The 5859-nt window shown below is 24.7% G+C and overlaps 1 pseudogene; it reads left to right on the top strand.

Moving 5' to 3' along the window:
- The first annotated feature begins 917 nt into the window (after positions 1–917).
- Positions 918–5859, top strand: part of LOC101494752 (beta-glucosidase 13-like) — a 13305-nt pseudogene continuing 8363 nt past the window's right edge.

Here is a 5859-nt window from a genome sequence, read left to right as displayed (position 1 = left end):
TATTATTACAAGGCCACCAAGATATTTGTTATATCTATTTGACAACCACAATTTTGAACCAAATTTTGTAAAAGATAGAGTAGAAAATTAGTACAGTTGAAACCGCCATAATATTCATAAAGTTTGTTTAGCAAAGACTCGATATTTAAAGTAGTTGAAACCATCGTTATTTTAAACAATATACTAATAAAGAGAATATCCTTGTTACTAATTTGGTTTTGATTATTACTATTATTGAAACATTATCCTTGTTACTTTATGTTTGAAATATCTAACTAATTAGTTTTGATTATTTACATTTTTTCTATTTCAATCTATTTTAGTTCTAGATCATTTAAAATATGAATCTTACAATATTTCTGAACTTTATTCATTATGTTTCAACTCATTTAACAATATATTAACTATAACTATTAATAAAAGTATTTTAATAAATAATCTTTTTTATTATTACAATCAATACAACAAATTAATAATTTTTCTTAAAAATGTGCACAATTCAAATAAGGTGTTTATAATGAGAACAAGACAAATAAAATATTTGCTATGTCGAGTAAATAAAGAAAAAGAAAAACTTTCGCTTAGCTAAAAAAGTTATATATATCTGTATTTTCAACTTGACATGACACTAAGAACATTATTATTTATCCAAAAATAAAAAGCTAACAACATTATATAATTAGTTGAAAAGTCTATACATAGAAAGATTTGTGTAAGTCAAAGAAGAATCAAAGCAATACAATCATAGATTTTTGCTGGAATATTTTGCTTTGTTATTTAAAAATAGAATAGATAGTCATCTTATAGGTTGTCATAGGCATAGGAAGTTAGACTTGGGTTTAACTTCTCCACTATATATATAGTATAATATAATTGTATTTTTTTATATCTATCAAATTCTAAAATTCTCTTTTCGGATGCAGAAAATGGAGACTCTATCATCTTTGAGATTTTTCAAAACTATTCTCATAATATTGTCGCTTGTTCCGCTTTCCAACATCCCCACTCAGGCACAAGGTTTGAACATTTGCTTATTTTTTTTTTTTTTTTTGGAACAATCTATCAATAGTTGTGTGTCTATTATGGATCTCCAAAAATGATTTAAGGTGGACTCTTATTTTTACAATAAGAAATGAATTTTATAATAATAAATAATAGAGAATAAATATAATATTTTATGAAAATTTACTAAAAATAGTAAGTTTTTGTTTAGATTAACTTATATATTATTTCAATTAACAATGTATCTTTTACGTTCCTTTATTACCTAAAACCACGATTCAAGAATAAATTTACTAGAATATTTGTATATGGACCAAATTTGTTTGAATAATATATGTAAGGACTTAATTTAAGCATTCCAAACTGTAAGATTTTTTTTTTTTATGTTTAAAAAAATTAAGAAATGAAAACTAGCTATAGAAACCAAAATTATACATTGCTAAAACCATAAAATCTGTCAAATTTTATTTTAGGAAAATATACACATAAAATAGATAAATTAAATTTATTATCTACTTTTTTAATATATGTAAAAAAAAATTTAAATGCTTATAAAAAGAGACGAATATAGAAATCGTTGTCATAAATGTAATGAAATATAATAACGTTAAAGGGGTGTAGATAATATAAAATTTAGTGGACAAAATTAAAACAAAATAACTTCTTTCTGGAAAAATTAGAACAAAATAATTCACATGACATTGAAAAAACAAAATAACAAAATGATACTTCTATTGAAACAATGCTTACAAAGCCAAAATAACAACAATTTTTATAGCATGTATAGTATGGTCTTCATTTTTCGGTATCCCTTTAAAATTAATATTTCTCTTTGATTGGTTGTATAATAATGTTACTAATATATAGGTCTACTTCACAAGCTAAGATCCACTCAATATGACTTATCTGCTTCAAAGGTACTCCGATAAAGTTTTTGGCTTTTTGCCATATTGATTATTGAGTCATTCTTAATTACCCATTAAATATTATAAATTAATCAACATGAAATTTTTGAATATATAGATTGGAGAACAAGCTACAACTAAACCATACGATCCTATATTAAAATTTTTAAATTCTTCAAGCTTTTCAAGTCGAGCATCATTTCCACCTGACTTTTTGTTCGGTACTGGAACTTCTGCCCTTCAGGTATATATGGTGAAAATAAAATATATTTACATCTATCTTTAAATATCTTCAAAAACTTATTGTCTGTCTTTATTATAAGACTTTACTAATATAAAATTATCAATTATATTAATTATTTCTTTATTAATATACCTCTAATTAATTTACATCTTTGTATGCAACCAACAAGAAATACTACATTGAAAACATTAAATTTTTTTAAGTACAATAAAAACATTAACTAATTCTCTCTCTTGAAGGATAAAATTGTATAAACAATATTACTTGTTAATAAACTTAAAAGTTAAATAAGTTTTCTATCCCTATAAATAAATCATATTTTATTTTTAGCCCTTTTAAAATTTGTTTTCAAACAATGGTTCCTCAAATATTTTCTATCAACAATTTTTATTTTTGCTTTTATGTCAACTTATATGTATCATTAGAATTTCTTAATGATTATTTACAAACATATTTATAACATTATAAGAATCTTCGCTACAAAAATTTAGATTTATTTGATAAAAAATTAGTTAAATATGAATTTTAAACTCTAAAAGCTTAAAAAATATATATTTATATTTAATTCATCACTTATTATAAATTCTGAATTTTTGTGAAATACTATTATAATATTATAAATATTCATATATAATATCATTCAACAATTCACATAATACATATGAATTGATTTAAAAGTATATACAAAAATTGTTTACAGAAATTTTTTTAAGGACCATTGTTTAACCCTAAATTTACTACTCTCTCCATCTCATTTGCCATTTTTATCTATCTCAAAATATTTATCATTTTACAATACCAGTATAATATTTTTTTTCTATTAATATATCCTTATTTATTATATTTCAACTCATGAAAGTTCTCAACTACAATTAATAAACATATTTAACTAAATAAAACTCATTTTATCAATAAAATCAACAAACTAATCATTTTTTAAGGAACACGCACAACTCAAATCAGACAATTAAAATAATACGTTGAAAATAATACAATCAACTTTCTTAATTATTGATTAATGGACTTTCATATTATGGGGCAAAGGTAGTATTTATTTAACTTAAAATCATATAAGTTAATGTATTACTAACAAGGTTTTTGGTAAATCTAGATTGAAGGGGCTGGTCATGAAGGAGGAAGAGGACTTGGAATATGGGATGATATAGTTAATCAACACAAATGTTCGAGTAATACACTTGTAATGATTAAATTAGAGAAGAAAATTATAGATATAGTGACAAATTAATAAATCGATTCTTTTAAAGGCAAATATATTTTTTTAAATTATAAGCATCCAAGCACAAGAAGTGCAAAAGGTGACCATGTACTTAACCTAAAAGCAGAACACCACAATACGTAGTGGTTAATTCAATTTTTCAATTTATTATAGGATCTCAATTCAATTTTTCTACCCATCTTAGAATATATCATTAGCATTTGCATTAATCTCAATAATTTTTTTTTTCTTTTTTTATAAGCAGATGTGTATGGAGATGTTGATAAATTTCCTAAAAAAATTGAACATTACAAGCGATACAAGGTGAGTTTAGTTAACTACGGATTTATTTATTTTCTTTTTTATACAATTAAAGCATAATAAATTATTTATTGAAAAATATTATTATCATTAGTTTTTTTATGGGAATAACAGTCCATTGATCTTCGTACTTACTTCTGATTGGATATTGCATCAAACAGATAGACAATATATTAATAATAAGGAAATATACACATAAAATAAAATATTGTGTTTAATATTTTTTGAAATTGTTGTTTTTGTTATAATTTGTATGGTTTTGTAGGAGGATGGTCAACTTTTGAAGAAGCTTGGAGTAAATTCTTATAGAATGTCTATCTCTTGGAATATAGAGTGATGCCAAGTAAATTTTTTTACTTATTAGTATTGATTTTTTTCCACATTCTTTGTAGAATTTCTCTTTAATTTAGAAAATTATAAAAATCAATGTTTTGACGATAGTTGTCAAATCATCATAAACAAATGATATATAAGATAAATCAAACAAAGTCAAACAAAATGTTTAACATATATAATATAATAAAATATCTAATATTTACAATTCAAGATACTACAATAGAACACAAAAATAATAAAAGATCGAAATAAAGCCTAAAAAAAATTAAAAGGCTAAACATATCATTTATAATTATATTTTATATTTCATGGATATGGAAAGAAAATTAAAAAGTTTACCCAAATATATAATAAATCAATCATATATATCTTCCAATGTCCAATGTTGATGTTTGTTTTATAAAATGTTATGATGAGGTGGCACATATGATAGCTAGCATTGTCGGAAATTATTCGGTAAACTCTTTTTTTTCAACGGTATTCATTATACTCTACTTCATATGCACAACAAATAATGATATGGTATACATTCTTTTTATTTTTTGAAATATTTAATAATACTAGTCCAATTATATTTCTTTTCATTTTCAATGATTAATTGTATGTAAGATTTATGGGTCACATATGTAATTAATTAATAAAGTGTGTTAGGGTCATTATATAATTAGCCAATAAACTAGGGGTCAAATAAAATATAATAGTTTATGGCTAAAGAGCATAATGGTTATGAAAATTAATAGTGTAGATATCAGGCAGTTTCTAATTTAATGAGGGGCTGAATTGGAAATACTGCAATTTGGGATATAACTAATAATAGTTATATATAGGGGTAATGGTCCCCAAGGCAAAGACAACAAGACTATTCAGTTTCAAAACCCTAAAGGAGAAAACTATCTGGTTCTCTCTATCCCCATCAAGAGAGCAAGGTCTTCAGGGTGTTTTGCTGAGGAAGATCACCCAACCCATTGGCTCTATCATCATCATCTCAGGATTTCATTAATGGCAATTCCCACAGGTACGCTTCCGCCTTTGGCTATTCATCATGTAATTGACATGGATTGTTGAGCACAACGTTATTAGGGTTTGTTCCAACAATTGGTATCAGAGCTTACCATGTTTAATTCATGATGAAATTCGGTTATTGTCTTTGTTTAGGATTCAATTTGGGAATTTTGATATATATATTATGGAATCCATAATTTTAACGTGTTTGAAAAATTAGGGTTTGTAATTTGGGAATTTTGGAAATTTGATATATATATATTATGGAATCCATATTATTTTGTTTCCGGTTATATTTTTTTTTTGTAATGGTTTGAAGTTGAACACACTGTGATTTTTAAAACCTATTGTCGTTAATAATCTTTGCATGATACAATGCGCTGACATGATCCCTATTTGGTGTGGTGTGATGGTTACACATATCCTTGGGGATTAGTTGTTACTCTTTCTGTTTTGTTCCCTTTCGCATACAAGAATTTGCAAATGCAGAAGGGCAAAGATGTGTATCTTGTGTTATTATATTGAATTCTGTTTTAGTTTTATTAACATTTGTTTGAACTCCGTTAGTGAAAGCGACATGAATTTTTTTTGAGAACCTTGTTAATAAATATTGATGAAACTTCGTGCCTTTTTGCATTATTATCCTCTAATAATGTACTTCATAAGAGAAATAAATTACATATTATTTTTGTTTATACTAATCATCGATTGAACTTCAAATATCTTCGAGTACTAACATTATGTACTGGCTGAGTACTAACATTGCAAAATGTTCTTCAGTACAATTTTTAACGTGTTTGTTATTTTAATTTCATGGCTAAATTAATTAGCTT

Source organism: Cicer arietinum, chromosome 3, assembly GCF_000331145.2.
Source record: "Cicer arietinum cultivar CDC Frontier isolate Library 1 chromosome 3, Cicar.CDCFrontier_v2.0, whole genome shotgun sequence".
Classification (NCBI taxonomy): Eukaryota; Viridiplantae; Streptophyta; class Magnoliopsida; order Fabales; family Fabaceae; genus Cicer; species Cicer arietinum.
Note: the sequence above shows the minus strand (reverse complement) of the source record. Positions and strands in the feature narration are given on the sequence as shown.